Genomic DNA, 24,494 nt, shown 5'->3' with positions numbered 1-24,494 from the left:
AGAGGAAAGAGGTGGGGTCTTCAATAAACGAGTCCTGCAGCGTGAAACCAAATGGATCCATAGCCTAAAAGCTACTGTACCACCAGGCCTAAATGACGTTATTAGTTTTAAGCCATTCCTTTAATTTTGCTTTGGCCATGCTGTTCTGTAGCATAAAATTATCTGCCCAAAAAATTACGTTAAATAAATAGAATATAAAAAACATATATGTCAAAATAATTCGTAGACCTTGTTTGGGTCACAGCTTGTTAAATTAAAACAAATGATATATACTTTTTCTTTTGATAGAACCATGAACATGGATATGCTTATTTTGAATATATGTATGTTTATAAAAAACATGTTTAAACTCAAGCCCACTTAAAGTGGATGTAAACCCTCACATATACCCAGTGAAGTGAAATGCCTCAGTTGATACACTGAGATTAAAGTGGATGTAAACCCCTAAAAAAAAAATGAATTAAGATTTGTACCTTGTAGAGTATAGGATTTAATTTAATCTGTGCCCAGTCTTGCCATGAAGGGTTAATCCAACTCTGAGCAATCCTCATCTCTTTTCAGTAAATAAAAACTGACACATGGAGAAATAGGAGTCAGTTCTTCCCCCTTGCTGTGACAGACAGATGATTTCCTTATCTCATGCAAGACCCTGAGAGAGGCATTCTGTGTACTTTATATCCCCCTCCTTTCTTCTCCAGCTCTCCCAGGATTGGCTGCTCCACACCTCAGCATGATTGGGCATGCTGAAGTCATGCGGTGCCTTTTCTGAGTTTTGACTGGATGTTTCTCATGATGGGGTGTGATCCACAGATCAGTGTGAGAGGAGAAAATGTATATATAGTGCAGTGAACTCACAGGATGGGCAGCAGAGGACACACAAACAAATTATTTGATTTAGGGGAGCTGTATCTACTCAGAGATGGGCAGAGGAGTAGCTCCAGTGATTGGATTATTGTTATGGTGCAGTGTGTGTGTGTCTGAGGTCACCTGATCACAGTTGCAGCATTCATTTTGATCACAAGGATGTGTTATGTGGGGGAGGGGTGGATGTCTCACTTTTCATAGATTACACCCAGTAAGGCTGAATAGGCTCAAAGCTTACAGCCTACCAGTGTCACCTGACTGCTCCCACCAAGTCCCTTCACAAGTCACATGATTGCTCCCATCAAGTCCCTTTACGAGTCACCTGACTGCTCCCACCAAGTCCCAACACAAGTCACCTGACTGCTCCCACCAAGTCCCTAACAGTGTCACCTAACTGCTCCCACCAAGTCCCTACTCGTATCACCTGACTGCTCCCACCAAGTCCCTAACAGTGTCACCTGACTGCTCCCACCAAGTCCCTTCACGAGTCACATCACTGCTCCCATCAAGTCCCTTTACGAGTCACCTGACTGCTCCCACCCAGTCCCAACACAAGTCACCTGACTGCTCCCACCAAGTCCCTAACAGTGTCACCTGACTGCTCCCACCAAGTCGCTAACAGTGTCACCTGACTGCTCCCACCAAGTCCCCTACACAAGTCACCTGACTGCTCCCACCAAGTCCCTACAGTGTCACCTGACTGCTCCCACCAAGTCCCTAACAGTGTCACCTGACTGCTCCTGCCAAGTCCCTAACAGTGTCACCTGACTGCTTCCGCCAAGTCCCTACTCGTATCACCTGACTGCTCCCACCAAGTCCCTAACAGTGTCACCTGACTGCTCCCACCAAGTCCCCTACACGAGTCACCAGACTGCTCCCACCAAGTCCCTACAGTGTCACCTGACTGCTCCCACCAAGTCCCTAACAGTGTCACCTGACTGCTCCCGCCAAGTCCCTAACAGTGTCACCTGACTGCTTCCGCCAAGTCCCTACTCGTATCACCTGACTGCTCCCACCAAGTCCCTAACAGTGTCACCTGACTGCTCCCACCAAGTCCCTTCACGAGTCACATGACTGCTCCCATCAAGTCCCTTTCGAGTCACCTGACTGGTCCCACCAAGTCCCTAACAGTATCACCTGACTGCTCCCACCAAGTCCTTAACAGTGTCACCTGACTGCTCCCACCAAGTCCCTAACAGTGTCACCTAACTGCTCCCACCATGTCCTTACACGAGTCACCTGACTGCTCCCACCAAGTCCCTACAGTGTCACTTGACTGCTCCCACCAAGTCCCTAACAGTGTCACCTGACTGCTCCCACCCAAGTCCCCAACAGTGTCACCTGACTGCTCCCACCAAGTCCCTACATGAGTCATCCAACTGCTCCCACCAAGTCCCTACATGGGTCACCTGACTGCTCCCACCAAGTCCTTACCCGTGTCACCTGACTGCTCACGCCAAGTCTATATTTTCTTGTACAAACATCATTAAAGTCCTACTCGTATCACCTGACTGCTCCCACCAAGTCCCTAACAGTGTCACCTGACTGCTCCCACCAAGTCCCTTCACAAGTCACATGACTGCTCCCATCAAGTCCCTTTACGAGTCACCTGACTGCTCCCACCAAGTCCCAACACAAGTCACCTGACTGCTCCCACCAAGTCCCTAACAGTGTCACCTAACTGCTCCCACCAAGTCGCTAACAGTGTCACCTGACTGCTCCCACCAAGTCCTTAACAGTGTCACCTGACTGCTCCCACCAAGTCCCTAAAAGTGTCATGTGACTGCTCCCACCATGTCCCTACACAAGTCACCAGACTGCTCCCACCAAGTCCCTACAGTGTCACCTGACTGCTCCCACCCAGTCCCTAACAGTGTCATATGACTGCTCCCGCCAAGTCGCTAACAGTGTCACCTGACTGCTCCCACCAAGTCCCTTGAACATGATACAGGAATTGGTCAGAGAGTGTGCCGACATGATACAGCCACTGCGAAATGTGGGCGTGGCTTAAATTGTGTAGCGGTACCCCCATAGCCAGTGGTGAATGTGCCCCTGAAGTGGCAGTTCAGGGGTGCCGTATAGTCACGGTGTGAAAGCACTTGATTTTATGGCACCATGGTCACTTTCACCACAACACACGTTTTTCACACCTGCCTCTTGGGCCGGGCCTTTTGGCCAGGACCAGGGGAAATTTTTATGCCTGGCCGGAGGGCCGGCCATTGTATAGCACAATGGCCACTTTCACTCTCCCATCTCACTATCTTCCCCACTCTTTCTTTTACCCCTGTTTGTCACCTTTTTGTCTTTTTTTTGGTTGTCTTTGTATACACGTTTTGTCACTGTGTGGCGAGTAGGGTGTGGGTCCTCGGGCCTACTCTGAAAGTCTTGGGAGGGGGTGGACATAGGCCTTTTGGCTTGGTTCGCCCTCTCCTTTGAGGGGTCTCCCTTCGGGGGAGCCCCACTGTACTTGGGTCGGTCTGCTTCGGCAGACCTTCCAGTTGTGAGGGTCCGCCTGGTTTCGGCCAGATGGACCCTTTGTCTGAGTACCTCAGTCCCTGTCTGGAGCCTAACGCCCCGGGGGATCAGGGTAAGGTCCTTCCCTAGTGGAGGACTCTGTACACCCGTTGCACGTTTTTGTGTTTCACTCTTTATGTGTGGGCACTTTTTTTTGGCACCGGGTGGAAGTTTTTGAGGTGTGTTTTGCACGCCACTGGCTTTTCGATAGAGAAGAAAAAAAAAAAAAAAAAAAAAAAAGCGGTACCCCCATAGAGGCTGTTGAGTATCTTGGTCCGTCTGTTACCCTGCCCAGCCAGGCACACATTTTTTCATTCCTCAGAGACAATAAAGCAGTCCTTGCTTTTTGTTTTTGTTTGTTTTATTGAGGGAATATTAAACTTGGATAGGGATGGGGACTCATGAGATGCCCAGGTGATCAAACATTGGAACTTGGGACTCTGTATACATCCTGTATATACATCACTCCATTTATCCTCCTGCACATTGCTTCCTTTCTTCTGAGTATCGCTCCATACTCCACCTGCACATCGCTTCCTATCTTCTGAGTGACGCTTCATACTGCTCCTGCACATTGCTTCCTCTCTTTTGTTCTCCAGACTAGCTAACACTGTAGGCCCAGCCAGGCCTAAAGCAAATGCCCTTTATAGGCAGGCACCGCGGGCCCCTATGGTGTAGCAAAAAGAAAATAGTAAGTTCTCATACTAGCTGTCCCACATGCGGCTACTGATCCCAGTCAACCCTCTTTAGGCCCTCCCAGCCTTCCTGGCTGCAGCTGCCCAACACCACTGCCCACGACACCACAGTCCTCTCCTCTGGTTCTGCACCCATCTCCGACTGCACTCTCCCAGTCCTTTCAGGTGTTCCTCCCCAGTCCTCCCCGCTGTGCATGCCACTCACCAGCCCTCTTGGCTGCAACCAATTGTTCATCTCCCTGGAGACTTGCCCGGCAGTACTCTCTCCCGCTGTCCTCTCTTGCTCCTCCTGTGCCTTCTGTCCAGGAAACCTCCATGTTTTCTTGGAGAGCCCTATCCGCACCCGAGCCCAGGCCCAAGGTCACCCCCCCCGACTGGGGAGCTCCCTTCAAGGCCCCAGCAGCCTTAGTACTCCATCTCCAACTCTTCCACCTGACAACTTCTCCCAAACTGGGCTGACCCTGGGTATTTGAGGAGGCCTGCCCCCTGCCAATTCCAAGTTGGGGATTGATCAGGGCTCCTGAGAATACCCCAGGCAGCTCCACCTCCCCTCTCTTCCTCTCTTTCCAGAACCTTCTAGAGAGCTCTGTAAAGAAGAAGGAAGTCTTGGTGATGCTGCCTGTGAGTCACCCAGCTTCTACCCTGAGCCACTCCCAGTCCAAATCAAACAAAAACACAGGCCTGGCTGCCAGCAAGGTCGGCCTAAAATTTACCTACACTAACAACTCTCACTGTAGCACCTACACCACTAGAGGGTGCTACAATTTGCATAAAATATTGGGCGTTGGCTTAAAGGGGTGTGGTTTAATACAGTCTGAGATGACTTACATAGTGCAGAATGTGGTAATGTTAAATAGGGAATGTACAGTGCAGAGTGGACGGCAATCCTGCTCACAAATAATATCTCGGGTCAGGCAACCTCCTTCGACTATCTCCTGGTCCTCTTACCGAGATAGAGTAACTGCGGGTATTTTGTCCAGCCTTTACCACTAATACTCTGTCTTTGTGAATCGCTCTTCCAAGCTTCCACTCCCGATGAATATCCTTGAACCGGACCCAAACCTCACTGTCAGGTGTCCTCTTTGGCTTGGGAACATGAAGATAGTCCCACACAAGTTCATTCTCCCATGTCTCCCGGGAACTCTACAACGTCCATAATTTGTTCCGGGACATAGGGGTATTCAAAGCCCCATTCTTGAGCTACCTTTCGCTGAACCTCTCTCTGGAATCTAGAGAGTCTAGGCAAATCTTTACAAAATCCTAAACCCAGCACAATCTGCACTATTCCCCTTCCCCTATATTGATAATAAAATCAATGACTGTGAACAAACAATTATAGACATAAAGTGCTGCAACCCAAAAAAAGAACTTGAATATCTAGTTCTGTGCCATATATAATAAATAAATTCAGGTGCGCTACTGGTGTCTTGATGATTAATGTGAGTCTTCAACTCAAACCTTTTTAAAACATTACCAAAGTAACAGAAAATAAATACATATTACAAACATGAGTGAATTCCCAAAAGAAATAAATAAATAAACAGCAATTTGTTAAATGGTGTATCAAACACAAATATGTATCAAAAATTATGTATCAAAAATTAACTAAAAAAATATATACTGATAAATAATAAATAAAAGTCCTTCTTTGTGTTAGTCGGATAGCTAATCCTTTCAGTGGCTGAACTTGCTGACAAGGTGATATACGCTGGCAAATCAATAACATAAGGGGGGGCCGCTGACCAGAAAAGTTGGACCCCTATTACAGGTGCCAAATTTTGGGCAGGAACGGCTGCTTGCCGGCTTCAGATCCGCCTAAGCTTGTTACTGAGCACAGGGATGTTCTCACCTCGACCGATGTTATTGTGTATTCTCAGGTGTCTCCAGGGTTTTGCCGATGTCGAGGCTCAAACAGCTGATTGCATCTGCGGTTAGGAATCCGCCCCACTTTCCTCACGAACGCTGACACTGGAGTATCGTATCTCAAACTTTGCTTCTGTGTGATCACTCGTTACCAAGTTGAAAGGAGGATAGAAAAAACTTCCACAGCGAAGTACATAAAAGTTCTTTATTAAAACTCATGGATGACTGACATCAAGATGGGAGCAGAAAATTGCAAAACGGACAGCTTGGCTGCTGCAAGGCTTGCCCAGCTGGTGTGTGGTGACGTCAGGTCCCGTAGCTCCGTCCAACGCGGCGTTTTTCCATAAGAGGCTTCAACGGGTCTCCTTTCCCCGTCGAAGCCTCTTATGGAGAAACGCCGCGTTGGACGGAGCTACGGGACCTGACGTCACCACACACCAGCTGGGCAAGCCTTACAGCAGCCAAGCTGTCCGTTTTGCAATTTTCTGCTCCCATCTTGATGTGAGTCATCCATGAGTTTTAATAAAGAACTTTTATGTACTTCACTATGGATGTTTTTTCTATCCTCCTTTCAACTTGGTAACGAGTGATCACACAGAAGCAAAGTTTGAGATACGATACTCCAGTGTCAGCGTTCGTGAGGAAAGTGGGGCGGATTCCTAACCACAAGATGCAATCAGCTGTTTGAGCCCCGACATCGGCAAAACCCTGGAGACACCTGAGAATACACAATAACATCAGTCGAGGTGAGAACATCCCTGTGCTCAGTATCAAGCTTAGGCGGATATGAAGTCGGCAAGCAGCCGTTCCTGCCCGAAATTTGGCACCTGTAAGGCTCCAAAGACCCCGTAATAGGGGTCCAACTTTTCTGGTAAGCGGCCCCCCTTATGTTACTGATTTGCCAGCGTATATCACCTTGTCAGCAAGTTCAGCCACTGAAAGGATTAGCTATCCGACTAACACAAAGAAGGACTTTTATTTATTATTTATCAGTATATATTTTTTTAGTTAATTTTTGATACATAATTTTTGATACATATTTGTGTTTGATACACCATTTAACAAATTGCTGTTTATTTTTATTTCTTTTGGGAATTCACTCATGTTTGCAATATGTATTTATTTTCTGTCACTTTAGTAATGTTTTAAAAAGGTTTGAGTTGAAGACTGCACCTGAATTTATTTATTATATATGGCACAGAACTAGATATTCAAGTTCTTTTTTTGGGTTGCAGCACTTTATGTCTATAATTGTTTGTTCACAGTCATTGATTTTATTATCAATATAGGAGAAGGGGGATAGCGCAGATTGTGCTGGGTTTAGGATTTTGTAAAGATTTGCCTAGACTCTCTAGATTCCAGAGAGAGGTTCAGCGAAAGGTAGCTTAAGAATGGGGTTTTGAATAACCCTATGTCCCGGAACAAATTATGGACGTTGTGGAGAGTTCCCGGGAGACATGGGAGGATGAACTTGTGTGGAACTATCTTCATGTTCCCAAGCCAAAGAGGACACCCGACAGTGAGGTTTGGGTCCGGTTCAAGGATATTCATCGGGAGTGGAAGCTTGGAAGAGCGATTCACAAAGACAGAGTATTAGTGGTAAAGGCTGGACAAAATACCCGCAGTTACTCTATCTCGGTGAGAGGACCAGGAGAGAGTCGAAGGAGGTTGCCTGACCCGAGATATTATTTGTGAGCAGGATTGCCGTCCACTCTGCACCGTACATTCCCTATTTAACATTACCACATTCTGCACTATGTAAGTCATCTCAGACTGTATTAAACCACACCTCTTTAAGCCAACGCCTAATATTTTATGCAAATTGTAGCACCCTCTAGTGATGTAGGTGCTACAGTGAGAGTTGTTAGTGTAGGTAAATTTTAGGCCGGCCTTGCTGGCAGCCAGGCCTGTGTTTTTGTTTGATTTGGACTGGGAGTGGCTCAGGGTAGAAGCTGGGTGACTCACAGGCAGCATCACCAAGACCTCCTTCTTCTTTACAGAGCTCTCTATAAGGTTCTGGAAAGAGAGGAAGAGAGGGGAGGTGGAGCAACCTTGGGTATTCTGAGGAGCCCTGATCAATCCCCAACTTGGAATTGGCAGGGGGCAGGCCTCCTCAAATACCCAGGGTCAGCCCAGTTTGGGAGAAGTTGTCAGGTGGAAGAGTTGGAGATGGAGTACTAAGGCTGCTGGGGCCTTGAAGGGAGCTCCCCAGTCGGGGGGGTTGACCTTGGGCCTGGGCTCGGGTGCGGATAGGACTCTCCAAGAAAACGTGGAGGTTTCCTGGACAGGAGGCACAGGAGGAGCAAGAGAGGACAGCGGGAGAGAGTACTGCTGGGCAAGTCTCCAGGGAGATGAACAATCGGTTGCAGCCAAGAGGGCTGGTGAGTGGCATGCACAGCGGGGAGGACTGGGGAGGAACACCTGAAAGGACTGGGAGAGTGCAGTCGGAGATGGGTGCAGAACCAGAGGAGAGGACTGTGGTGTCGTGGGCAGTGGTGTTGGGCAGCTGCAGCCAGGAGGGCTGGGAGGGCCTAAAGAGGGTTGGTGGTGCTACACCATAGGGGCCCGCGGTGCCTGCCTATAAAGGGCATTTGCTTTAGGCCTGGCTGGGCCTACAGTGTTAGCTAGTCTGGAGAACAAAAGAGAGGAAGCAATGTGCAGGAGCAGTATGGAGCGTCACTCAGAAGATAGGAAGCGATGTGCAGGTGGAGTATGGAGCGATACTCAGAAGAAAGGAAGCGATATGCCGGAGGATAAATGGAGTGATGTATATACAGGAAGTATACAGAGTCCCAAGTTCCAATGTTTGATCACCTGGGCATCTCATGAGTCCCCATCCCTATCCAAGTTTAATATTCCCTCAATAAAACAAACAAAAACAAAATGCAAGGACTGCTTTATTGTCTCTGAGGAATGAAAAAATGTGTGCCTGGCTGGGCAGGGTAACAGACAGACCAAGATACTCAGCAGCCTCTATGGGGGTAACGCTACACAATTTAAGCCACGCCCACATTTCGCAGTGGCTGTATCATGTCGGCACACTCTTTGACCAACTCCTGTATCATGTCCGCACGCATGACAGGATGGAGATATTTGGGTCATAATTAGACAGCTATGATTTGGGCAAAAGGTGGGGATGGGAAGAGACATTGTGGTGCAGGCTGGGGAGGAGGAATTTAATGATGTTTGTACAAGAAAATATAGACTTGGTGTGAGCAGTCAGGTGACACGGGTAAGAACTTGGTGGGAGCAGTCAGGTGACACTGTTAGGGACTTGGTGGGAGCAGTCAGGTGACTCGTGTAAGGACATGGTGGGAGCAGTTAGGTGACACTGTTAGGGACTTGGTGGGAGCAGTCAGATGACTCATGTAGGGACTTGGTGGGAGCAGTCAGGTGACTCGTGTAGGGACTTAGTTGGAGCAGTTAGGTGACTCGTGTAGGGACTTGGTGGGAGCAATCAGGTGATGCGAGTAGGGACTTGGTGGGAGCAGTCAGGTGACTCGTGTAAGGACATGGTGGGAGCAGTTAGGTGACACTGTTAGGGACTTGGTGGGAGCAGTCAGGTGATACTGTTAGGGACTTAGTTGGAGCAGTCACATGACTCATGTAGGGACTTGGTTGGAGCAGTCAGGTGACTTGTGTTGGGATTTGGTGGGAGCAGTCAGGTGACTCGTAAAGGGACTTGGTGGGAGCAGTTAGGTGACACTGTTAGGGACTTGGTGGGAGCAGTCAGGTGACTCGTGTAAGGACTTGGTGGGAGCAGTCGGGTGACATGGGTAGGGACTGGGTGAGAGCAGTCAGGGACAGATGTAGGAACTTGGTGGGAGCAGTCAGGTGACACTGGTAGGCTGTAAGCTTTGAGCCTATTCAGCCTTACTGGGTGTAATCTATGAAAAGTGAGACATCCACCCCTCCCCCACATAACACATCCTTGTGATCAAAATGAATGCTGCAACTGTGATCAGGTGACCTCAGACACACACACTGCACCATAACAATAATCCAATCACTGGAGCTACTCCTCTGCCCATCTCTGAGTAGATACAGCTCCCCTAAATCAAATAATTTGTCTGTGTGTCCTCTGCTGCCCATCCTGTGAGTTCACTGCATTATACATACATTTTCTCCTCTCACACTGATCTGTGGATCACACCCCATCATGAGAAACATCCAGTCAAAACTCAGAAAAGGCACCACATGACTTCAGCATGCCCAATCATGCTGAGGTGTGGAGCAGCCAATCCTGGGAGAGCTGGAGAAGAAAGGAGGGGGATATAAAGTACACAGAATGCCTCTCTCAGGGTCTTGCATGAGATAAGGAAATCATCTGTCTGTCACAGCAAGGGGGAAGAACTGACTCCTATTTCTCCATGTGTCAGTTTTTATTTACTGAAAAGAGATGAGAATTGCTCAGAGTTGGTCTAACCTTTCATGGCAAGACTGGGCACAGATTAAATTAAATCCTATACTCTGCAAGGTACAAATCTTAATTAAATTTTTCTTAGGGGTTTACATCCACTTTAATCTCAGTGTATCATCTGAGGCAGTTCACTTCACTGGGTATATGTGAGGGTTTACATCCACTTTAAGTGGGCTTGAGTTTAAAAATGTTTTTTATAAACATACATATATTCAAAATAAGCATATCCATGTTCATGGTTCTATCAAAAGAAAAAGTATATATCATTTGTTTTAATTTAACAAGCTGTGACCCAAACAAGGTCTACAAATTATTTTGACATATATGTTTTTTATATTCTATTTAACGTAATTTTTTGGGCAGATAATTTTATGCTACAGAACAGCATGGCCAAAGCAATATTAAAGGAATGGCTTAAAACTAATAACGTCATTTAGGCTTGGTGGTACAGTAGCTTTTAGGCTATGGATCCATTTGGTTTCACGCTGCAGGACTCGTTTATTGAAGACCCCACCTCTTTCCGCTTTATAAACTCAATAAACAAGTTCCACATGTCTATCAATGGGAGACACCATTTTCCCAATTTGAGACATAATAGATATGATCATGGAACCTTTTTTGAAATGGACATTTTGCCTTACCTATATAGAAGGAACCACAGATGCATTCCATAAGGTAGGCTATTCCAGTGGTGGTACAATCTACATCATTCTTAGCTACAAAAGTATTTCCATTTGGGAATATGCACCTAGTGCACTCTTTAATAAAAGGACATTCAAAACAAAGTCCGCATTTAAATGTCCCTGGCCGTCTGTGTTCCACTTGTACATATCAGCCTCATGGTCTCATCACCACTCAACAAGTACCTGAATTTTTGAAGAACATCCCGGACTTGTGAGTGGTGATGGGTTTATCTCATAATAAATTGAACTATGTCAGAGTTCATTTTAAAGTTTTTTTTTCCATATAGCAAGTCTGCCCGTGATTGACCTATTGCTTTCTGGTGGGCTCTTTTTAACCATTTCCATACCGTAGTACATCATATGACGTCCTGGGCTTTCATTGTGGATATCTGAACGATGCCTGCAGTTACAGGCATCATTCAGGTATTTTTTGCAGCTGGCGATTCCCTGTACCGTAAAAACAATCATTGTGGCTGTTTATCGTTCTTACAGGCAGTGCCATGCTCCAGTGCTTCTACTGGCTCGCCCGATCGACGAGCCAGAGGAGGAATCCACCAGTGCTGGAATGTAGCCATCGAGAAAACCGAGGCACAGATGGTCCCCGGCAGTCTCTACGATTTTCGGAGACCCGGGTGCGACGTTATGACGTCACATCACGTCCGGGCCGGCAGAAGTAAACAATGCCAGCGACTCAGCTGGAAAGCCTGAGATTTTTTTTTTATTTTTTTTTTTTAGCTCAGGCTTTTTTTAGCCTGGAGGAGAGATGTGGGGTCATATAGACCCCAATCTCTCCATAAAGAGGACCTGTCATGCACTATTGCTAGATATGTACATCTCTTGTAAAAGGAATAAAAGTTATAAAAAATATATACTTTTAAAGAGAAAATGTAAAAATAAAATAAAGAATAAAAAAAATAAAGCGCCCCCGGCCCCACGTGCTTGCACGCAGAAGTGAACACATACGTAGGTCGCGTCTGCATATGTAAACGACGTTCAAACCACACAAACGTTAGAATGAGAGCAATAATTTTAGCCCCAGACCTCTTCTGCAAAGCCTCATACACACCATCGGATTTTCCGACGGAATTGTGTGTTGACAGACTGTTGGCCTAAAATCCGACTGTTTGTACGCTCCATCGGACAATTGTCGGATTTTCCACAGACAAAATGTTGGATGGCAGGCTTATAAATTTTCCACAGACAACGGTGTGTTGTCAGATTTTCCGATCATGTGTACACAAATCCGTCAGACAAAAGTCCAACGTACAAACACGCATGCTCGGAATCAATGCTCACCAAACACAACATTAGCAGAAGGTGCCCAAAGGGTGGCGCTAAAGAGCTGAAGAACCACATAGTACGTCACTACAGTCATGTTTGTTGGCCGACAATTGTGTGCCGTTTGTATGCAAGACAAGTTCTTGGCCAATGCCCTTCGGACAAACGTCTGACGCTTTGTCTGCGGAAAATCCGATCTTGTGCACGAGGCTTAACTCTAACCTGTAAAAATTTTAAAGCGTCACCTATGGAGATTTTTAAGTACGGAAGTTTGGCGCCATTCCACGAGTGTGCGCAATTTTAAAGCGTGATATGTGAGGTATCTATTTACTTGGTGTAACATCCTCTGTCAGGTTATACGAAAAAAAATGGGCTAACTTTACAGTTTTTATTTTTTTTTATTTATTTTTTTACTCAAGAAAGTGTTTTTTTCCCAAAAAATTTGGTTTAAAAAAATTGCTGTCCAAATACCATGTGACATACAAAGTTGCAACAACCGTCATTTTTTTTCCCTAGAGTCTCACATGTTCACACTATTGCGAATTGAATGCAGATTTTGTCCGCATCCAATTCGCATTACAGGAGACTGCGACCTGCTCTCAATGGAGCTTGTTTACACATGTTCACGGCGGCCGCAGAGCATACGGGAGAAGAGTCCTGTGCGTCTTTAGCTTCAATTCGGGTCTGAATTCAGCCAATTTCAGACCTAAAACAGTGAACAGGGATGCACCAGACCCCCTACTGTAACCCCGTGGCCGCACTAAGTGTGAACCCAGCCTAAATGTAACGTGAGCTGCGCATGCGTGGTTCATATCACATCGCCGGCAGGCAGGGGGGGACATTTAGAACAGAAGAGACCACTAAGGTACCACTTCAGTGCCGTACATTTTTACCCCCTTCCTGCTCAGTGCACTTTTCAGCACTGTCACATGTTGAATGGCAATTTTTATAATTTTGGTCAAACAAATAGAGCTTTCTTTCAGCGGTGTTAAATCACTGCCTGTTTTTTTTTTATGCTAAATAAACAAAAATTACCCAAGATTTTTAAAAAAAGTGTTTTTATTCATTTGTTATAAAATTTTGCAAATCTTTCTTTATAAAATTTATGCCAAAATGTATTTTGTTCCATTTTGCTGGAAAAAATAACCCAAACCAGTGTATATTATTTAGTCTATAGCAAATGTATAGTCTCCACAAACTATAGGATATACAGTATATTCTTAGCTCAAAAATAGTTAATTCTCTTGCTCTCAGCTTTCTCCAAATCACACAGTGTCCCATGATGTTGTCTTGCACACGGCCACCAATACCACCTAGGCAGTAACAACATAATGATATGCCCTGATTGTTGAACCTGAGCAGCTTTAGTAGAAGCAAAAAGTGGACTGCACAGCTTCAAGTCCCCAGTGTTCTCCTCAGGTCCCCCTCTGCTTCGGCTCTTGGCCTTTTAGAAGCTCATCCTGCTCAGAATATATAGCAAAATTGGGGAAAAGGGACAAAGTTACTCCAGAGAGTCACATCAATATGTTTATTTAAACACTTCATATCGGAGCCAATTCTGACACTTCTATCCTACAAGTAAAAATCTACTCTCTCCTCGCTAGAAAATTACTTGGAACCCCCAAACATTATATATTTTTTTTTTTGTGGAGAGGCCCTATAGAATAAAATGGTGGGTGTTGCAATTTTTTTTGTCACACGGTATTTGCGCAGCGGTTTTTCAAACGCAATTTTTTTTGAAAAAAAAAAAAAAACACTTTCATGAATGATGTTTCTGGGGAGTGGTCAGTACACACTGTGTACAGAATGACTCCATGCAGCTATATTGCAATGCATTCTCAAAAAATTACAGTGGCTGCAGATTGAAAAGGAAATGTGATTTTTAATAACATTCAATTACAATATGATTAGTGTCTCAATTATATGTGCTATATTAATTTTGTTTTGTTTTTTTCCCCCACGAAAGTGGAGTTACCCTTTTAATCTGGAGGGTTTTTGCCTCAGAGTATTGACCCGGAAAGTATTGAAGTCAGGGACAGCAAGGCAACTAGGAGGTCAGCAAAGACCACCCCGTATTCTTCCCTTAAAGTGACCCTGTCAGCACAGGAACATTTGTTTCCGATAACCTACCTGCTAAAAGAAGAGTGAAATTACTTGAAAAGCCTCTCTGGCCCCTTCACATATTCCACACTTCTGGGTGTATGGAATATCTGCTCCCCCACTGTGGTTTCTCCATCAGCTAGTATATTGCTACAGCAGGCACATGCCTGATCAGAGAAAACACAGTGCATAGCAGGGTAGACTGATATTCCATGGACCTGGAGATGTGGGATACTTGAAGCGAAGTGGCAGCATTTAAAGAAGTGCTGACTATATTCATTTTTCTTTTAGCAGGTAGGCTTTTATATTCAAGTGACACTGATGACAGGGTCACTTTAACCACTTACCCACTGGCACTTAAACCCCCTTCCTAACCAGACCAATTTTCAGCTTTCGTTGCTCTCACATTTTGAATGACAATTACTCAGTCATGCAACTCTGTACCCATATGAAAAGTTTGTCCTTTTTTCACACAAATAGAGCTTTCTTTTGGTGGTATTTGATAACCTCTGGGTGGTTGTTTTTTTGTGCTATAAATGAAAAAATGCCAAAAATTTATGTAAAAAAAAATATATATATATATTTTTTCTTTTCGGTTTATAAAATTTTGCTAATTTGTAATTTTTCTTCAAAAAATTTTGGCCAAAATTTATACTGCTACATATCTTTGGTAAAAATAACCCAAATAAGTGTATATTATTTTGTCTGTGTGAAAGTTATAGTCTACAATCTAGGGTGCCAATCATTGAAAATTGATCACACCTAATGCACCGATGGCTTGAGACCCTAACAAGCCAGGAAAGTACAAATACCCCCCAAATGACCCCTTTTTGGAAAGTAGACATTCCAAGGTATTTAGTAAGAGGCATGGTGAGTTTTTTGTTGTAAGTTGTAATTTTTTTCCCACAATTCTTTGCAAAATGAAGATTTTTTTTTTTTTTCACAAAATTGTCATATTAACAGGTTTTCTCACACACAGCATATGCATACCACAAATTATACCCAAAAATACATTCTACTATTCCTCACAGTATGACGATACCACATGTGTGAGACTTTTACACAGCCTGGCTACATACAGAGGCCCAACATGCAGGGAGCACTGTCAGGCATTCTAGGGACATAAATTACACATATAATTTTTTTGACTACTTCTTACACTTTTGAAGGCCCTGGAGTACCAGGACAATGGAAACGCCCAAAAAATGACCCCATTTTGGAAAGCAAACACCCTAACATGAAGTTTATGAGGCATAATGAGTCCTTTGAACATGTAATTTTTTTCCACAAATTTTTGGAAAATGTGGAAAAACAATGAAAACTTTTTTTTTTTTTTTTTTTTTTTACACACAAAGTTGTCCATTTATACAATATTTCCAACACATAGCATGTACATAGCCAAAATTACACCCCAAAATATATTCTGCTACTCCTCCCGAGTATAACGATATGACGTGTGAGATTTACACAGCCTGGCCAAATACAGAGGCCCAACCTGCAGGGAGCACCATCGAGTATTCTAGGGGCATAAATTTCAAATCTAATTTGACTATCTATTACACTTTTGTGAGGCACTGTAGTGGCATGGAGGTGACACAGATGAGAACTGATGTGGCATGGATGAGTCATGGATGGGGATGGATGAGCTGTGGATGGGGATGGCTGAGTATGGGTGGGGATGGCTGTGATTATGGATGGGGATGGCTGTGAGTATGGATGGGATGGCTGAGTATAGGAATTGACACAGCAGTGCTGTGGGCACTACAGATCCAGCCCACAGCGCTGCTGCAACCGATCTCTCCCCCTCTCCTCGGAGAGACGAACCGGGTATGCGCCAGCTTGTTTACAACTGATTGCTCGGTCATTTGATGGAGCAATCGGGTTGTAAGGGACCGCTGCCATCGGCCCTATACAGTGATCCCTGATCTGTGATGCCGACAGTCACGGATATTCTGGGAGGATTCTGTGAGGGCATTATAGTACACCCTCCAAAAGTTATCCGACCGCCCTGCAGCCGTTTTTCAGCTATGGGCAGTCAGCAAGTGGTTAAGAAGCCAAAGTCTTTGAGCACATGTGAATGCTTACTGTACTGCGAGCTGGACTTTGTTCTGTATAACTGTCGGTATTAAATGATGTCCCTTCAGCACCGTGTCTGGCTGATAAGAGGCATGTCTGAGAAGCTGCTACTCCTAACAAAATGAGATTTAATTCTGCTTAGGGCTGATTTGCACGGGACAGAGAACCAGCCACCTGTACAAATCAATGACATGCTGTGACTGTATGCCGAAAACCACATATCCCCGTGTTTACTTGCAAATAGGAAAAGATGAGCAGTGCTGGACCCAAACTGTCTGTGTTCAGGGGTGCACATCTGTCCCTGTACACAACTAAACACATGGATGTGCGATTACCTGCGTACAACCATAGCCTGTCATTGACTTGTACAGGTTGTTGTATGCCAGGCATGTCCAAAGTCCAGCCTGCGGGCCAATCGCGGCCCACGTTCTGGTTTTGAACGGCCCGCCTGGTTATTTGGACATATATATATCTTTTGTGGCCCCCAACAATCTCCCAGCGCCGGGGCCACAAAAGATATACATGTCCAGATGCCTTGGAGGGGACAGGGAGGAGGCAGGATGAGAGCCGTGCACTCAGGAGTATTTCCTGTTTACACTGCGTCCTTTATAATAGGAAGTCCCTTCTCCGGCGCTGCCATTGGACGACTGTTCTGTCCATCAAAGGAGGCGGGACTTTCTATTAAAGAGGCCGCCATGAAAACAGGAGTTTATCCTGTATGTGATCTTTTGGCGCTCATCCCCCTCCCTGTCCCCTCCGAGGCTGCAGATGGATGGGCATAATTCAGGCTGCACTGATTGCAATGGTGAGTCTGCATTCCTGACATTATTGACAATGATGAGGGCTGCATTCCTGACATTCCTGACAATGGGTGGGGGGGCTGCATTCCTGACAATAATGAGGGCTGCATTCCTGACACTTCTGACAATGATGAGGGCTGCATTTCTGACATTCCTGACAATGGGGGGGCTGCATTCCTGACAATGATGGGGGCTGCATTCCTGACAATGATGGGGGCTGCATTCCTGACAATGATGGGGGCTGCATTCCTGGCAATGATGGGGGCTGCATTCCTGGCAATGATGGGGGCTGCATTCCTGGCAATGATGGGGGCTGCATTCCTGGCCATACTGGGTGCTGCATTCCTGGCCATGGTGGGTGCTGCATTCCTGGCCATGGTGGGTGCTGCATTCCTGGCCAAGGTGGGTGCTGCATTCCTGGCCATGGTGGGTGCTGCATTCATGGCCATGGTGGGTGCTGCATTCCTGCCAATGGTGGGCGCTGCATTCCTGCCAATACTGGTTGCTGCATTCTTGCCAATACTGGGTGCTGCATTCCTGGCCATACTGGGTGCTGCATTCCTGGCCATACTGGGTGCTGCATTCCTGGCAATGGTGGGGCTGCAGGTGGGCACTGACTCTTATTTTGCTTCATAGTTCTTTATTTAAAACTTAGTTTTTTTTTCCTGAAACTTCCCTCTTAAAGTGAAGGTGCGTGTTATACGCCAATAAATACAGTATATCCAAATAACACGCCCGAGATCATCTCTTTACTCACACACACAGCCAAAAAGGCACAAGGATTCTTGTGGGCTGTGTATTAGTGCTCGAACTAACACACAGACCAAATTTTAATGGTTTAAAGAATGTCAGGCAAAATGGTCGGCCCTCACGCATGTTCACTTCATCATATCTGGTCCTCTTTGAAAAAAGTTTGGACACCCCTGTTGTATGCAAACACCTTTCCATCCCTCCCAACAGTCCCAGATGGGACTTTCCTGAATTTTTCCCTTTGTCCCGTGTACAGGGGCTTTGTCTCCCACATCACCCCATCCGTTCATTATACACAAACATCTGCACATCTGCCATATCTCTGCCCATATTTCCCCCACTAGGTTCATATCTGTCTCCCCACTTGCCTTCTTCCGCCTCCACCAGTCTTCCATCTTTCTCCGTCCTCATCTCTCAGTACAAAATTTATATTTCCATCTGTCATCAATCATTCACATACCTAATCCACCCTGGTATCTGACCGATTCTTCTTCACACATCCCCACCTATTTCACATTTCCTCCATCCCTCCCTCAAGCAGCGATTACCTGTAAGTATTCAGCCCTGGATGCAGATTGTCTGCCCCATGAGCGATTATATGCTAGTGCCTGCGATTTGCTGCAGGAGTTGTCTACCCCTCGTTCCTCATGAAGTGATTGGAGGGATTACCTGCAATGATTGGCCCTGGAGGCTGGGTTTTCAGCTAATCGCCAGGAACCTTCACTGGGGTTCCCACATGTAATTGTACATGCCAATGTGAGAATGGAAACTAAGATCTATTATTTTATATCCTAATATTCTAAGGCCTCATGCACACTTGAGCCCCTCCTTAATACTAATTTTACAAGTGTTTAAAGTTTTTTTTCTGCCCCAAAATGCCCCTGTATGTTAACCTATGGGTCCATGCATACATAGCCATTTAAAAGGAGTTCAGAGGCAGGGGTGTTTAACCAGTTACCAACCGGCCCATAGCCAAATGACAGCTGCAGGGCGGTTGGATAACTCTGGGAGCATGTACTATGACGTGATTATTTGAATTAAATTGAAAAGGGGTATGGCGCTCCCTATGGGGTTAAATGGGTTAGTGTATGGGGGGGTGTAGGTTATGTTATATCCCCAGGTGGTTTCCCCCACTATGATCCTAATAGAGGTACCTAATACCAGCAGGAAAAGTTAGTTACCAAAATTATAGGTCTATAATTATATATAACAGCAAAAGTAAATAAATGATTAGACAAGGAGCTGTCTTCAATGGTAGTTCGAACAAGCCCTATAAGGGATGTGTGCTGAGGCCCCTACAGCTGTGATAGGTCTGCACCATATACCACCACAAAGTGAAGTGGTTATAACTTATAAATGTAAAACATATGTGCTCTACTAGTGCAAATAATATCCAAAGCATATAATAAACTCTGCCTAAACAGTGCAAATAAATGTATAAATATAAATGTATTACAAAGAAATACACATCATAATCAAAGTCCAGTGATCAAATAATTGCATCTCGAACTAATTAGTGCAGAAAAGAATCAATTAAAAAATTTTTGTGATTATAGTCCTTAGAGTGAAAAAACTGTTCAAACCCAGTGTTCCAAGCAATTTTCTTAGCAAAAGAAAACCGTGACTTGAGTGCTCTCAAATAGTTCCTGTGACTTTTGTGCTCCCCCTTATGGGTCCCCACTCACCGAATCCAACAGCCCCAAAAGGGGCAACCAGCGTAGGATATCTCAATCACGATCTCCTCTCCACATCAATCGTGTAGGGCATTCGGGATGATTTCCGTGCTGTTGGTTTTCCCAATGGCTTCCCGGATCCACCAGCCCCAGACGAGGCAGACTGCATGGGGTATTACGATCCCAATCACCTCTCCACCACAGTCCTACTGAGCATCCGGGTAATTTCCTTACTATTGAGTTACGATGTTCACAATGGCTCCCTCATAAAAGAAAAAATAGGAGGCTCCCTTGGTGTAGTAAGTATAAGAACTTTTTATTAAAAAAAACTCCAGCATTCAAGGGAGTTAACATTAAAAACAAAAGGTAAACTAAATAGATTAAAAAATGCAGCAGTTTGCTACCACAGGGTACAGATATGTGCCTGAAAACAGGCCCGTAGTCCCTTGGTAGGACTAAAAAGCACTTTAGGCCTCATGCACACTGGACGCTTTGGCTAAATCTCCTAGATGTCCATCTTCTGGCATCAGGAAAAACACACTTGATGTTTCTGAATGCGTGTACCACATTTGGGCATCAATTCATTTAATTGGCCAGAAAAAGAATTTATACTGTCCACTGAAATGAATTAATGCTCAAGCGCCCGTAGTGGAATAGATGCGTACCGCTGGTTGGAGCTGTTTGCGCTCCACCTGCGTTCCAAACGGGGTCCGTACCCGCAAGTGACGTAGCGTGCGTGGCGCCATCGTACGCGTTTTGTCATTGACGTCTTCAGCGACAGGTTGACGGCGCCATGCACGCTACGTCACTTGCGGGTACGGACCCCGTTTGGAACGCAGGTGGAGCGCAAACAGCTCCAACCAGCGGTACGCATCTATTCCACTACGGGCGCTTGAGCATTAATTCATTTCAGTGGACAGTATAAATTCTTTTTCTGGCCAGTTAAATGAATTGATGCCCAAATGTGGTACACGCATTCAGAAACATCAAGTGTGTTTTTCCTGATGCCAGAAGATGGACATCTAGGAGATTTAGCCAAAGCGTCCAGTGTGCATGAGGCCTAAAGTGCTTTTTAGTCCTACCAAGGTTTTTTCAGGTTCTAATACAAAGAAAAGCTGATTGTGTCTCATAATAAGCAAACGTGCCTTTTATTTATTTTTTTTACCTTCATTTTACAAATGTGATCTCCCTTATTGAATGCAATCCCCTCTATTTACATCAATTGTTTTGTGTGCATTAATTTACATTTAATATTATTAATTCCTGGGGCTCTATCCGGGCCATGTCGCATCCATTGCAATACATGAAGAGCACGGATGGTGTTGTCCCTAGCTTCCCGTCCTTTTATAAACCCCGTCTGGTCTGGGTGTACCAAATCGCCTACATGTTCCCGAAGTCTCAGGGCCAAGATTTTTGCCAATAATTTGGTGTCAGAGTTAAGCAGAGAGATAGGCCTGTAGTTAGCACATACCTGGGGATCCTTTCCCTCTTTTGGTAATACCGTTATATATGCCAGTAATGCTTCTGGAGAGAGTGGGTTTGAAGCATTAATAGAGTTGAAATAACTACAGAGTGGCTTTACCAAAACTGGGAGAAGTTTCTTATAATATGAGTTTGTCAGCCCATCTGGCCCTGGACTTTTCCCAGGGGGCAGGGTTGCTATCACTCTGCTCAACTTTATGACCGTGATTGGGCATTCCATATCTTCGGATATTTCTCTAGGTATTATGGGCATGGTGGCGCTCTCCATGTATTCATCTATCTCATTCCTCCTTTGACCCTCTATTTCCCCTCCTTCAGATGGTTCTGTTTTAGCGATGTTATATAGGGCCTCATAGAATTTACCAAATTCTTTAGCTATGGCCTTTGTATCCATTATTTTCTTGCCTTGCACTAATAAGCTATGCACGTGCCTAGAGCCCAGTTGTTTTTTGAGTTGTTTTGCCAGTAGCCTTCCACATTTATTGCCTTGTTCATATGCTCTATTGGCAAAAAACCTAATTTTGTTCTTCGCTCTATATTCTAGGCATTGTGAAAGCTCTGCTCTTAAGCTCTCCAGACATCTACCATCCATTTGGTCAAGATTTTTCTTGTGCTTTCTCTCTAGGACCCTGATCTTCTCTAGTAGTTCGTCTATCTCTCTTTTGCCTTCCTTCTTCATATGCGCACCAATGGCGATTAGCTCCCCTCTTACAACTGCCTTATGGGTTTCCCACACCACTTGATCTGACATTTCTTCTGTTTTATTTATTTCAAAATATTCCTTTATCTTAATACTTAGTTTCTCCACTATGTCCTCCTTGTCCAACAGCGACTCATTCAGACGCCATATTCGTTCCAAATGCGCCAATTGTGTTGGTCAGATAGATTTAGGGACTTTTATTCTTTTTTATTGTTTTACTGGTAATGGCGGTGATCTGCGAATTGTAGCAGATGTAAATGTGCAGATGCAATGTAAAAATGATACTGGCAGGGAAGGGGTTAACACTAGGGGGGGCGATCAAGGGGTTATGTGTGTTCCCTAGGTGTGTTCTAACTGTAGGGGGGATGGGCTTACTGGAAAATGACAGAGATCACTGCTCCCGATCACTGGGAACAGAAGATCCCTGTCATGTCACTAGGCAGAACAGGGAATCGTCTTGTTTACATAAAAAGTTCCCCATTCTGCCTCTGCTCACCGCGATCGCGGGCATTGAGTCCGCGCGCCCACTATCCTCCTATTAATAGGTAATACTTAATAAATATAGAATGGAATAAATATACGCCAATGCCGGCTGTGCCTTCCTCCTGCGAGGAGACTGGTCATTGGAGGAACGAGCGAAAGTTGTGCACCTGGCTGTGGAAAATACTGTGTGCCTGGCTGTGGGGGCTGCAACAAAGGAAGATCCTGGAAAGTACTAGCGGCTCCTACAGGAGTAGCGCTACAAATTTAAAAGACTGTTTCCAGTGAGTGTATGGAGACTCTGGACTTGTAGAGAAGCCTGTCCTCTTATGGCAATGTGTGAACTTTATGATGAAATAAGCCATCAGGTAATTATTTTGCAGTACTTGGAGACAGAATGGAGAGATGAAGCTTTGGTCATCAACCTTAACCGTGTAGATATCCAACTTCTTAATGAGACAGGAGTTTGTGACTAGTTGCTTGGGATCAACCATGTGAACAAAAGGTTCCTTGATGGCTACATCTTGATACTCAGCATGTCAAAACCATAGACATTCTCCCACCATCTTGCAGTCCTTGTATTGTCCATCTTCTATAGCAGCTGCATAAAGTGTTGCAGGATCAGGAAATATAAGCCCATCAGGTGTCAGCCATTTGCTCAGTAACAGTGTTGAGCATTGATTCATAGAGCAGACAACATCCCATCCATTCAATGAATATTATGTCAACTCTTTTGACTGGCAGCTTCATTTCCTCCACCTTGCCCTTGAAGATGGTTACATCATGACCTAGTTTGTTTGCCTTTACAATCTTGATGACGTAGTCCGAAATACTTGAGCACCCAATCTTTTTTTGTCCCAGCCTAAAGGCCCGTACAAACGTACGAAAATCGGAAGTAAAATTTCGTCCGACGAATGATCTGCCGATTTTCGGATCATTAGTACAGTGCTTTTGACAGCCGATTCCGGTTTTTCTTTAGATAAAAGCTGGATGTGCAGACTATAAAATTTTTGTTGAATGTGAACTCAATGTTCCATTTTCATTTAATCAGTATGGTTTGCATACGAAAAAAATTGTAAGAGCAAGATTATGCATGCTCAGAAACTAAAGAATACATACAAAACTATTCAACACATTACATCACTTCTGAAGTTGTATTCTGTGGTACGAGAATTTTCATATGGTGAGTAACCTCTTCACTTTCGACATGAGACTAGCATGCAACAAAAAACGGATGAACGGTCTTCCAAAAATCTGATCGTGTGTACGAGGCTTTAACTGCCAACATGCAAAGCATTCCTGTTCCACTTCCTACATCCAAGATAACTTTGTCCTTGAACAAGTGTCTGTTGTGAAGCATTTCGTTTCGATAGGTCAGAGTCCGAACTTCATCTTCAACAATTCCTTGTGGATACCAAAGTTCACAAATGGTTCAAAGTAGTAGTCTTTAGAAGTCATCTCTTCAGCTGATGGTTTGATGCTGCTCTCTGGTTGGATACAGAGAACCTCCATGCTGCAGGTGCTTGCTTCCACCATGTTGCCAGCACCGAGTCTCCCTCGCCTGCTGCACACAACCAGAAGCCTATGAATATAAAACAGGCTTCCTGTGAGAGAACTGTGACATGTAGGGAGGCCTGGCTCTATATGAATCCTTGGAGAGCCCTGCCCACCACTTCAGCAAGTCAGCTAGACCCTGCCTCATTTCCTGGCGCATCTAGCCCTTTCCTTCTTTCAATCGTGGAAACTCATCGTTACATGTGGGCATTATCTAGAATGGTCTGCATGCATATGGAACACCCATTCCTCAGGGGTGGACATCTGCGACCCAATAGCTGGTGCAGTACTTCAAGTCCCATCATGCCTCTGCCTCTGGGAGTCATGCTTGTAACTGTCAGTCTTGCAATGCCTCATGGGACATGTAGTTCCACAACAGCTGGAGGGCTTCAGTTGCCCACTCCTGCTCCAGACTGACATCCACCCTTCAAAGCATTTTGATAATTGCACAACTCCTTACAAGAGCCAGCCTACTGCTTGCATTAGGACTGAGGGTTCTTGAGAGGTGTACTTAGGCAGGGTGCTGTGATGTTGTCAGGAAGGTATATACAACACTCTGATG

The 24,494-nt window shown here is 45.0% G+C and overlaps 1 pseudogene; it reads right to left on the bottom strand.

The window, feature by feature from the left end:
- Positions 1-22,623: 22,623 nt before the first annotated feature.
- On the bottom strand, positions 22,624-23,914 carry LOC141141198 (protein arginine N-methyltransferase 1 pseudogene; annotated as a pseudogene).
- Positions 23,915-24,494: the final 580 nt, after the last annotated feature.

This window comes from Aquarana catesbeiana, linkage group LG04 (genome assembly GCF_042186555.1).
Source record: "Aquarana catesbeiana isolate 2022-GZ linkage group LG04, ASM4218655v1, whole genome shotgun sequence".
NCBI lineage: Eukaryota > Metazoa > Chordata > Amphibia > Anura > Ranidae > Aquarana > Aquarana catesbeiana.
This window is presented reverse-complemented; position numbering and strand designations above follow the sequence as displayed.